General features: G+C 36.7%; 1 protein-coding gene across 9 annotated transcripts in view; it reads left to right on the forward strand.

The window, feature by feature from the left end:
• Window positions 1–13,228, forward strand: part of DCAF6 (DDB1 and CUL4 associated factor 6) — a 136,433-nt gene that overhangs the window by 3,046 nt on the left and 120,159 nt on the right. The gene's annotated exons all lie outside the window — the stretch shown is intronic.

Below are 13,228 nucleotides of genomic sequence, written 5' to 3' on the forward strand. Positions count from 1 at the left end.
CATTTCAAATTATTTCACCATAGTCTGTGTTTTTCCAGGCTTTGTAGGTGATTTTAAATTTGATTAATTACTTATTTTCCTCCTACCAAAGAAAACTGCAGTTCATAAAACATCTTTTTATATTGTGGGAATGAAGATAAATAATTTGTTATATGTTATTTAGGTGAAAAATACATATGTTCACTTAACCCCGAAATTCACAAGATTTCATCGGGATTCAGAGGCTAGGCCAGCTATTGTCATCTTTATGGGCCTGATCTAAATGTCACTGTAGGATTTATTTTTTTTAAAGAGTGATTTACAAAGTCCAGAGTCAGAAACACCTGTAGATTTAAATGTTTGTTTCTCAAGATACGGTAGTGCTTTTGGGATTCAGTGATTATTGTGATAACTTATTGGTCACAAGTTTTATATATATATACACACACACAGTGTTATAAAGATAAACATTGCTTATAAAAGAAGCTATCATTTCTGTACATTTCCTCTTTCTATTCATATTTCTCTCATTTTAAATGGACTTGTCCACATTTGAATTTTTACTTTCTAACCTTTCTACTTTAATTGACAAAAGAGTAAAAGAACTTTTCAAGGGAGTTGTGTGCCATAACGTATAGTATGTTTCATATAAAATGCTTAAGCTATGATTAGGCAGTGTCTTGGTCAGTTTAGGCTGCTCTGACAAAATAGCATAAACTAAGTAGCTTTATAAACAACAGAAATTTATGTCTCACAGTGTTGGAGGCTGGAAGGCTGAGAGTAGGATGCCTACATCATGATCTCAGTCTGCTAAGGAGGGCCTGCTTCCTGATTCATATAGCATTCTTTTCATTGTAACCACACTGGGCAGAAGCAGGGTCTCTTTTAGAAGGGCACTAATCCTAATCTGATCACCTCTCCAAGATCCCACCTCCTAATGCTAATCACTTTAGGGGTTAGGATTTCAACATGGGAATTTTGAAGAGACCCAACCATTCAGACTATAGCAGGCAGCGAATGACAACTTTGTTTATTTTCAAAGGTTTATTTTTGAGAGAGAAAAAGAGAGCACAAGCAGGGGAGGGGCAGAGAGAGAGGGGGACAGAGGATCGGAAGCAGGCTCCATGCTGACAGCAGCAGGCCTGATGTGGGGCTCGAACTCAGGAACTTCAAGATCATGACCTGAGCCAAATTTCAGACACTCAGCCAACTGAGCCACCCCGGTACCTTCCTATGACAACTTTATAGTGGAGTTTGAAATTTCTATTTGTGAGGGGATTAGGAAATCTGTGTTTTTGGAGTATCATCGGAGTCATATATATTGAAATGGATAATTTTTGCATTTAGATTCTTCTTTAGCATATTCTGAATACATCTGCGTTACCCAGTTCTTCATAATGTGTTGCCAAGTTACAATATGTTATATGAGTCAATAAATTCTGACTTTTGCTTCCTCGTTAGCCACTGGGGAAAAGTTAGTGGAATCTTCGTATTTTGTCTCTTTAGTTTTGAAACCTCAATGCAAATTGAAAGATGTCTGATTTTAGTGGTGAAAAATGACTGTCAAATATGACAAATACATGTAATAGAATATGCTGATGATTCCTGAAGATAAGACCACCAAAGACATATCAATCATAGCAGCTGCAGACAGATTTGAATGGCTCTACTGTGGATTTCATTCTTCCTGGGCATAGGATGAGAATGCTTAGAAGGGATAGGAGCTGCTGGTAGCACAGTTTGTATTGTAGGCATGTTCTAGGTCAGTGTTTCTAAAATGTTTGACCATGATCCACAGTAAAAATACATTTACATGGCAACTTGTGGTATACACATGCAACTAAAATAAAAGATTCTCCAAGTGGTGGTTAGCCTTACTATTTTCTGTTCTGTATCATGCTAGAAATTGTGGTGTTGATGTGGTAGAATATTTACCGATACATCTTGGCTTGAGGTTTGCAAAACTTTACTGAATGGTTTATATTTTTAATAATTGTAATTGAGTGTCATTGATGTCAAGGTTAGGGTGGGTGGGTTTCAAGTACTTGCAGCAGATTAAAAAAATTTTTTTTAACACTGCTCATGGCTAATAAAGAATATATAAATGATGAAACCTTGTTTACTCCTTGGGAAAAATAACTAGAGTAGGACCCTTTTAAATCCTTATTTCTTGGGTATTAACCTGCAATGGGATTGCTGAGTTGTATAAGTGTATTTAACTTTACAAGAAATTGCCAGACTGCTTTCCAAAATAGTTGTACCATGCTGCATTCCCACAGCACTTGGCATTGGGAGTCTTCCTAATTTTAGCCTCTCTAGGTATGTAGGTATAATGGTATCGTTATCATTTTAATTTGCATTTGATTTATTCCTAATGATTAATGATGTTGAGTATCTTTTCATGGCTTATTTGCCATCTGTATACTTTGGTTAAATGTTCACATGTACCTTCTTACTATTGTAAGAATTCTCTGTATAGTCTTGATACAAGTTCTTAATCAGATACGTATTTTGCAAATATTTTTCTCCCAGTTTGTCTTCTCTTTTCTTTTTCCTAACAGGGTCTTTTATACTTCATGCTTTCTGTGTCCTGTTTAAGAATCTTTACCTAATCCAACAATCACAAAGATTTATACATTTTTTTCCCTAGAAGTTTTCTCTTTTTAATTCTTATATTTAGGTCTGTGAACAATTTTGAGTTAATTTTTATCTGTGCTGTGAGGTAAGGGTCCACTTTCATTTCTTTGTATGAATGTGCAGTTGTTCTGGCATCATCTGTGAAAAGACAGTCTTTCCCATTTGTTGAGAATTAGTTGGCCATATATGTAAATTCATTTCTCTGTCATGTTCCATCGATCTAGCTGTCTTGATAGCAGTACATCGTGTCTTTATAGTGAATATTGAAATCAGCCAGGGCAATATTTTGAACTTAGTTCTTTTCATACAAAATTATTTTGGCTATTTTGGGTTCTCTTCATGCTCATGTAATTTTTTTTTTTTTTTTTTAAGTAAACTCTACCCCCCCATTGTGGAGCTTGAACTCATGACCCTGAGATCAAGAGTCACATGCTCTACAGGTTAAGCTTCAGGTGCTTAATCAGGTGCTCCTCATTCCCATATAAATTTTAGAATCAGTTTGTCAGTTTCTGCAAAAACTATTGGGGTTTTGCCTGGTATCATATTGAATCTATATGTTATTTCAGAGAGAACTGTAGTCTTTACAATATTGGATGTTCAGTCCATGATAGTCCTTTTTGTCTCCAGTTATTTAGGTTTTCTTTCATTTCTTTAATGTTTTCTATTTTTCAGTGCACAATTTTACACATATTTTTGTTATATTTATCCCTGTAACATAATGTTTTAAATACTATTTTAAATGGTATTAATTTTTAATTTCAGTATCCAGTTGTTCATCATGGACATATTTTTTTTTTTAATTTTTTTTTTTTTCAACGTTTATTTATTTTTGGGACAGAGAGAGACAGAGCATGAACGGGGGAGGGGCAGAGAGAGAGGGAGACACAGAATCGGAAACAGGCTCCAGGCTCCGAGCCGTCAGCCCAGAGCCTGATGCGGGGCTCGAACTCACGGACCGCGAGATGGTGACCTGGCTGAAGTCGGACGCTTACCCGACTGCGCCACCCAGGCGCCCCCATCATGGACATATTGAAATGCAGTTGATTTTTTTTTTTATTGGCCTTGCATCCTGCTGACTTTACTAGACCTACTCATTCCTCCCCCTCTTCTTCTTCTTCTTTTTTTTTATTAAATTAAACTCCACCCTTAACTTGGGGCTTGCATTTACAACCCCAACCCAAATCAGGATTCACGTGCTCTAGCAACTGAGCCAGCCAAGTGCCCCAATTACTTCCTATAATTTTTTTTTTCCAAATTTGTAGGATTTTTACATAGAGGATTATGTCTCTGGATATTAAAACAGTTTTATTTCTTCCTTTTTCACCTGTATTCCTTTTTTCTTCTTTTTTTTTTTCCTTTTTCTTACTTTATTGCACTGGCCAGGATTGCAATAGAATCTGAATGGAAGTACTGAGAGTAGACATCCTTGCCTCATTCCTCATCTTGGAAAACATGTCAGATTTTCACTATTAAGTATCTTACTGACCATATGTTTTTTGTAGACACTGTTTGAAGAAATGTCCTTCTCTTCTTAGGTTGCTGAGAATGTTTGTCATGACTGGCTGTTGAATTTTGTCAAGGTTTTTTTCCTATATCTCTTAAGTTGATTATATGATTTCTCTTTCATTGATTCTGCTAATTTGGTATATTAGCATATTTAATGATTTTTTTAATGTTGAACTAATATTCAATTCCTGGGCTAATCCTACTTGGTTATGATAAATTATCCTTTATATGTTCTGGCTTGAGTTTTGGTAGGAATTTTGTGTCTATGCTCATAAAGTTTAGCTTACAGTTTTCTTATAAGTTACAAGCTTATAATTATAGCTTATAGTTATATTTTTGCTTGTTTTGGTATCAGGATAATGTTGGCCTCATAAATGAGTTGAATGTATTCTCTTTTTCTAAAGAGGTTATATAGAATTGAAATTACCTTTTTCTTGAACATTTGATAGATTTCATTGTTGAAGACCTCAGAACTCGGAGTTCTCTCTGTGGGAAGGTTTTGTTTTTTTGTTGTTGTTTTTTTTTTTTTTTTACTTTTTTTTTTTTTTTTAACTTGGTACTTTCCTTAACTTTTTATTTTGAGGCAGTTGTAGGTTCATATACAATTGTTAGAAATAATTTGGGGAGATCTCATATACCCTTCAACCAATACTGCCAATGAATGGTAACATCTTATACAACTATATGATAATATCACAACTAGGAAATTGACATAGATAGATAAAGCCATGAACCTTATTCAGATTTCCCCAATTATATGTGTACTTATTTGTGTGTGTGTATGTATTCTGTGCATTTTGAACATTAATTTTAATTAATTTTAATAGATTAACATGGTCACCACCACAATTAAGATAGGGAATAATTCCATGACAACGTTCCTTTGTGATATCCTTTTATAGTCACTGCTATATCCCTTTCTCCCTACTGCTAACCTCTGGCAACTAGTAATCTGCTTTTCATCTCTATAATTTTGTCAATTCAAAAATTGTTATTTATATTAAATTGTTATTTATATTATATAAATAACATGTATGTTGACATAAAAAACAGCATGTAATCTTTCGAGACTGGCTTTTTTCACTCAGTGTATTTCCCTTAACATTCATCTAAATTGTTGTATTAATAGTTTATTTGTTTTTACTGTTTATTAGTATCTCGTGATATGGTTATATGGTTATTTAACCATTTACCTGTTGAAGATATTTGGATTGTTTCCATTTTTGACTGTTAAGTATAAAACTCTTATGAACATGCAGTTTCATATAAACGTAAGTTTTCATCTTTTGGGGATAAACGTCTAAGAATTGCAATTACTGGATTGTATGGTAAGCACATTGTTTAATTTTGTAAGCAACTGCTATACTCTTTCAGGTATTACTATACTATTTTACATTCCCATCAGCTCTGCATCATCACCAGCAGGAGTGTTATCACTATTTTTATTTCTAATTATATAGTGATAACTCACGGTTTTAATTTACATTTCTCTAATGGCTAATTTTGAGCATCTTTTTACGTACTTATTTGCCATCTTTATATTTTCAGTGAAATGTCCCTTTATGTTTTTTTGCTCATTTTTTGTTTGGTTTATTAATTGTTTTTTACTGTTGAGTTTTGGGACTTACTTATATAATTTAGGTACTAGTCTTTTGTCAGGTGTGCAGTTTGCATATATTTTCTCCCAGTCTATAGCTTGTTTTTTCATTCTTTTTGTAGGGTCTTCTGCAGAATAAAGGTTTTTAACTTCAGTGAGGTCCAATTTATCAATTTTTCCTTTTATGGATTATGCTTTTGGTATCCTGTCTGAGAACTCTTAACCTATCCCTAGGTCCTAAAGATTGTCTCCTAGGTTTTTTTTTCCTAAAATTGTATTTGTCTGGGGTCCATTTTGTGTTAAGTTTTGTATGATGTGTGTGGTTTAGCGTGAAGTTCATTTTTGTGTCTATGGATGTCATCTTGATCTAGCACCATTTGTTGAAAAGGCTGTATTTCCCCATTCAGTTACTTTTGCGCCTTTATTTTAGAAATCAGTCGGGCATTGTATGTGGACCTGATTCTGTGTTCTTTGTTCTCTATCACTGATCTGTGTGTGTGTTCTTCTGTAAATAATACCACACTGTCCTGCTTATTGTAGCTATATAGTAAGTTTTAACATCAAATTGAGTGATCTTTCCCCCCTTAGTTTGTGTTTTTCAAAATTGTTTTGGCTATTCTATATCTTGTGTCTTTCCATGTGAATCGTAGGACAAGCTTGTCCATACCCCCAAATTACTGAGATTTTGATAGGAATTGCATTAGATTTATATATCAATTAGGGAAGAATTGACGTCTTTCACTGTGTTGATTCTTCTGATCCATAAACATGGTACACTCTATTTGTTTAAGTTGTTGGTGTCTTTCATCAGGGTTTTGTAATGATCAGGATACATTATATTTATTTTTTATATTTATGTCTAAATATTTAATTTTCTTTGGAGCAATTACAAATGGTTTTGTGTTTTAAGTTCAACTTTCACACGTTCGTTGTTAATATATAAAAATGCAACTTTGTGTATCTGCTGATCTTGTATCCTGTGACCTTGCTGAACTCACTTATAGTTCTAGGATTTTGGGGGGGTATAATCTTGGGAACTTTTTACATGCAAAATCATGTCATCTTCCAATTGGGTCTGTTTTATTTCTTCCTTTCCAATATGTATGTCTTTTTTTTTTTTTTTGCAATATCACATTGGCTAAAACTTCCAGTACAGGCATATCTTGTTTTATTGTGCTTCATTTTACTGCACTTTGCAGATACTGCGTTTTTTACAGATTGAAAGTTTGTGGCAACCCTGCATGGAGCACCTGTTTTCCAGTAGCATTTGCTCACTTTGTGTCTCTGTGTCACATTTTGTGACACAGAATTTGTAAGAATTTGTAATTCTTATAATATTTCAAACTTGTTTCATTATTACCATTGTTACATTGATCTGTGATCAGTAATCTTTGATGTTAATATTGTCATTGTTTTGGGGCCCCACAAACTGTGCCCATATGAGACAGTGGACTTAATCGATAAGTGTTGTGTGTGTTGTGACTATTCCACTGACCAGCTGTTCCCTGTGTCTCCCTCTTTTTGGGTCTACCTACTCCCTGAGAACAACAATATTGAAATCAGGCCAATTAATAACTCTGCCATGTTCCTTTCAAGTGAAAGAAAGAGTTGCGTATCTACTTTTTTTTTAAATGTTTATTTTTGAGAGAGAGAGAGAGACACAGAGCGTGAGTGGGGGAGGGGCAGAGAGAGAGAGGGAGACACAGAATCCAAAGCAGGCTCCAGGCTCTGAGCTGTCAGCACAGAGCCCGATGTGGGGCTGGAACCCAGGAACTGTGAGATCGTGACCTGAGTCGAAGTCGGCACTTAACCGACTGAGCCACCCAGGAGCGCCTGCATATCTCACTTTAAATTAAAAGCTAGAGGGGCGCCTGGGTGGCTCAGTCGGTTAAGCGTCCGACTTCAGCCAGGTCACGATCTCGCGGTCCGTGAGTTCGAGCCCCGCATCGGGCTCTGGGCTGATGGCTCAGAGCCTGCAGCCTGTTTCCGATTCTGTGTCTCCCGATCTCTCTGCCCCTCCCCCGTTCATGCTCTGTCTCTCTCTGTCCCAAAAATAAATAAAAAACGTTGAAAAAAAATTTTTTTAAAATAAACGTTAAAAAAAAATTAAAAAAAAAAAGAAAACTGAGATAGGCTGAAAAGTGGCCTTTTTGTGCCAAACAGTAGCTAAGTTGTGAATGCAAAAGAAAATTTCTTGGAGGAAATTAAAAGTGATATTCCAGTGAACACGTGATGGATAAGAAAGTGAAACAGCCTTATTGCTGATATGGGGAAAGTTTTAGTGATCAGCATAGAAGATGAAACAGTCGCGACTTTCCCTTAAGCCAAATCCTAATTCAGAGCAAGGCCCTAATAACATTCTTCTCTTCAACTGCGTAAGGGGTGAGGGAGGTAAGAAACCTGAAAAAGAAAAGTTTGAAGCTAGCAGAGTTTTTGTTCATGAGGTTTAAGGGAAAGATGCCATCTCCATAGCATACAAGTGCAGGGTGATGTGGCAAGTGCTGATGTAGAAACTGCAGCATGTTATCCAGAAGTTCTAGCACGATGGTGGCTATAGTAAATAACAGACTCTCAGTGTAGATAAAACAGCCTTCTATTGAATAGTTTTCTATAAGAAGATGCCATCCAGGACTTTCATATTTAAAGAGGAGAAGTCAATACCTGGCTTTAAGGCTTCAAAGGACAGGGTGACTATCTCGTTAGGGGCTAATACAGCTGGTGACTTTAAGTTGAAGCCAGTGCTCATTTACCATTTTGAAAATCTTAGGCCCCTAAAGATTGTGTTAAGTCTACTCTATCTGTGCTTTATCTACTTTATCTGTGCTTCAGCCTGAATGATAGCATTCCGTTTACAATATGGTTACTGAATGTTTTAAGCCCACTGTTGAGACCTATTGCTCAGAAAAAAAAGATACCTTTCAAAATAGTTCTGCTCATTGACAATGCACCTGGTCATTCAAGAGTTCTGATGAGTGTTTTCATGCCTGCTAACACAACATCCATTTTAAGCCCTTAGATCCAGGAGTCATTTTGACTTTCATGTCTTACTATTTAAGAATTGCATTTTGTAAGGCCATAGCTGCCATAGATTGTGATTCCTCTGTTGGATCTGGGCAAAGTAAATTGAGAATCTTCTGGAATGGATTCCCTATTTTAGATGCCATTAAGAATTTTTGAAAAAATTAAGAATTTTTGATTTATGGGAAGGGATCAAAATATCAACATGAACAGGAGTTTGGCACAAGTTGATTCTAATCCTTATGGATGACTTGGAGGGGTTAAACACTTCAGTGGAGGAAGTAATTGCAGATGTGGTGGAAATAGCAAGAGAACTAGAATAAGTGGAGCCTGAAGATAGGATGAATTGTTGCAATCACAGGATTTGAGTGGATGAGGAGTTGCTTCTTATGGGTGAGCAAAGAAACTGTTTCTTGAGATGGAATCTGCCGGTGAAGGTGCTGTGGAGATTGTTGAAATGACAACCAAGCATTTAGAATATTATTACATAAACTTACATAAACTTATTATTACATACACTCCTAGGCCTAGTTGCTGCTCATTCCAAGAAGGTGAGCTAGCAGATACACAACAACACGTATAAGCAGCATGAGCTTTGCTCCAGCCTTCTGAGTGCAAAGTCAGTATGGCTGTAATTGTACTTCATTCATCAGTCTTGTGCAAAAATGGCTGGTGATTCATCCTAAGGCGAAATCTACAGGGAAGGGATTCTGGGAAGGTAGTTCAGTGTGACTTGACGCATTTCAGTGCCACCACACTTCCTATTGATTATTTATCAGATGGGAGGGGGTTTCCTGCCCTTCCCTGAAGGATAGGCAGTGTCTGCTTTTATCCTTTTCTCAGGGCAGTTGCCCTTTGCCTGAAATGATGGTGAGGGTTTCCTGCCTCTCTCACCAGTAGTAGACATTTACTGAGGCCATTTTTAGCTTGGGTTTCTGCAGTGGCTTGCGGCTTTTGTTTCCCCTGAGAGAATGGCCTGAAACGTGAGTGGGGTTTCATGCCTGTGTCCTGCCAGAGAGGGACTCTTTCTGGTCTCCTGCCCTGTTTCCAGTGTTTCTTGCAAGTTCTTGGTGGAAGGTAACAGAAAAGAGCCGGTGACCGAATGAGGACTTTGCCTGTGTCTAGGATCTCAGAGATTCAACCATCTTGTTAGCCTGCAGTTGGCCTTAAAGCATTTGTTTGCATCTCACAGTGTTCTCCTTCTGCACTTTGATGGCAGCTGCCTCTTTGTCCTGTGCTCTGTCCAAGATGAAACCGTTCTGTGTTCTGTCTCACCTCAAAGGAGTTTTGTCACCCTTTGATTTTCAGTTCTCCTGGTTATCTGGTAAGATGCCGTGGGGACCAAAGAAGAAGATTATTTCAAGAAGATGGCGTCAGCTGTGACAGATAATACTATGAGGTCATGAAAAATGTGTCTTAAAAGGGCCCACTGGATTTACTGATGACCTATGATTTCTAAGAACAAAACCAATGGAGAGGAGGGGGCAAGGGACAGTGCAGGGGAAAGAAGAGCTGACAGTGAGCTAGGGAAGGCGGCATGTGGAGATGACCAGAAAGTCTGGCTTTAAAGACAAAGTAGTTCAAAGGGACAATAGAATGAAGTAAAGTGAAAAATTTTGTTAAAATGCTTTTCCATCTCTGCTGTTCAATATCACCAGCCTTACTGTTTTTCTTTAATCAGCTGAACTTACCTCAACTCCTAAATGAGGTCATTTTTGAAAAATGATTTTCTCTCTTTTCAGGCAGTATTAACTTGGAACAATCCCAGCTGTGTATAGGGAGAGAACTCATTTTAAGTGTAGAGCATATCAGCAGGTCCACAAGTTTTGAGAATGCTAATTAATTTGCTCCTGACAATAAATGTGTACCCATCAAATGTAAAACTTCTACAAATGTAACGTAAACTAAGGCTCTGAGAAGTTAGGTTTTGCCCAGCTTATTCATAGTATGTTCCAAGTAGGTATTTAAACCTGGTCTAACACTTATTTCAGGCATCTCACGGTCTACTAAGGGAGATAGGTATGTGAATAAGGAAGTTGCAAAGCTGTTTAGTAAGTTATATAACCATTCAAAATGAGCAATAGCTCTTATAAAAAGAGCAGTAGCTGTATATTTATTGTCATTGAAAGATGTTCACCCAACAGAAGACATATTATAGAACAGAGCGAGTATCATGATCCTATTTGCTTATTCACTGATTTAGCAAATGTATATTAAATGCCTATTTTGTCCTCCTCACTGTTCTAGGCACTTAGGGTACCCGGGTGATCAAGAGTGTTTCTCTTTTTATTGAGCTTATGGTCTGTTAATAAAGAATAGAATGTCAAAGCAGTGATGGAATTATGAGAGGCAGCATGGGTTGCAAGAAAGACATGAGTAGGAAGCCACAGCAGTAGGTAAATTCATCCGTAACAAGTGTGTAATTGTTGGGAGACAATTCTCCATGCGTCTTGCATTTCTGCACATTTGTGAGCAGAGGCACTGGCTGCTTTGTTCTGGACTATCTTTTCAATAATGCATATACAAGGAACAGCTTTGGAAGTTATAATATCTCTCTCTGGAGCAGAGGGCAGATTTATTTATTGTCCAGTATAATGCAGATAATGTCACTCTTTGGGAAAAAGGTCAGACAAGTTTGCTTGATCTTTTGTAAGATTTGGGTTTCCTCAGTTCAGGGTTCTCCAGCTCTGATTCAAACCCCCAGCATATCCAGTACTTACCTAGGCTGCTTCGCATTGCCCTGTGGGAACTGGGGGACAAGGAGCCTATGTGAACTTGAAGCTTGCATTGATTACGGAGAAAAATCCTTTGCTTCTGACTTAGGAGTCTTGTGTCTTCTGCCAGCATTCATGAGATGGTGGCAGGTACTTGTTAGCTTGCGAGTAGTTTAGACTTCATAGTTCTTGACGACAGGTATGAGTTTATTTTTATTTTAATTTGAGGGGGCTCAGCTTTTTAACCTTACGATTCTTATTTTAGGGCATCTGTCAGCTCCTATTTTTTGGTAGTACATTTAATTAGTAAAGGGTAGAGGAGGTTTATGTTAGTTGTTTCTGGAAGCACATTTAATGAGGTATGTGGACAATACAGTCATTTGGATCTCCAAAGTCACATACAGAAATCATTGGGGAGCTATTTAACTGTCAAGTCTCAGTGCATGTTTTTATGTGCAGGTTTCATACGTAAGAGTTCTTGCTCGAAGAACTCACCTTGTCTTCTGTTCTCTCATGTCCTACCACCATTTTCTCTAGGCAGAGATGGCTACAGCTGTGTTTTCAAACCTAGATTTTAAAAATTTTCAAGAAAAATTTTTGGTTCTTCTTCCTTCTCTCTTCTCCTCCTCCTCCCCCTCGTCCTTGTATTTTAATGAATTTGAATTGTTGTCATGTTGATAATATGATCTTAACTCTTAATTATAACTCAGTAGGATTGCCAAGCCTGCTGTTGGCTGAAGGGCGGAAATTTTTTTTTTAATGTTATCTATTTAGTACAGTTGGCGTCTTTTTAAAACTGAAAATCAGATTGAAAAGTTAATTATATAAAGTACAACCAATTCATGAAAATACTGAATTTCTGTAGGTTGTCTTATTCCAATGTTTAGAACCATAGAACATTCCCCCCACATAAAAAAAGAAAAAAAGAAAAATTCTTTAACCCACATGTTCATCCTTTACCTAGTCATCTTACCAGTTATAAGCAAGCACAAAGAAAGAAAATAGCTCATTCTCAAGAAGATCTTGATATTTACATCAAATGGCAAGAAAGGGTAGAGAAATCTGTCCCTGGTGACAGTGTACAGAGAGCATAGTCAAATTTAATTTTATTTGAGATCTCATCAGCCTGATTTACTTAGCTAATTATCGTTCTTTGTCATATATTCAGCTTCTTTTCATTACAGCTCCTGAATAAACATGAAGCTTTTTGGTCTTTCTTTGATAAAGATGATTCATTTTTTAAAGGGAAACATTTCTCATTTTCAAAGTGATTTCTATTTTTGCAGTATTATAATTCTGCTATTGATGGACATTTAGACTGATTTTATTTTATTTTTTTGCTGGTACATTTCATTGTAAAATGAACTTTAAAATATTTTAACATTTCTGAAATTGAGATGTGTTTAAAAGTAGGTAGTATCTAACAAAACACTGTTTGCCCACCTATTTAAGGTTCAAAACCCTATCCCCCACCTCTAGTCCTATCCTCTTTCTCTATTTTTCCATTTGACACTTTCATCAGGTTACGTGTTGTTTATTGTCTTTCAATAAGCTCATTAGAGTGCAGGGTTCTTTTTCTGTTTTATTTCACCACTGTACTCCTAGCTCCTAGAACACCACCTGGAAAGGAATGAGTACTCAATATATTGGTTGAATATATGTGTGAATGATTACTGTGGTCCAGCCACTGTGCTAAGCCCTTTCTATCTTTGAACCGTTTTATCCTTGCAATAACAACATCAGGTAGGCAGGAACTGCTTAATGAGGGAATGGAGGC

This window comes from Prionailurus bengalensis, chromosome E4 (genome assembly GCF_016509475.1).
Source record: "Prionailurus bengalensis isolate Pbe53 chromosome E4, Fcat_Pben_1.1_paternal_pri, whole genome shotgun sequence".
NCBI classification, from domain to species: domain Eukaryota; kingdom Metazoa; phylum Chordata; class Mammalia; order Carnivora; family Felidae; genus Prionailurus; species Prionailurus bengalensis.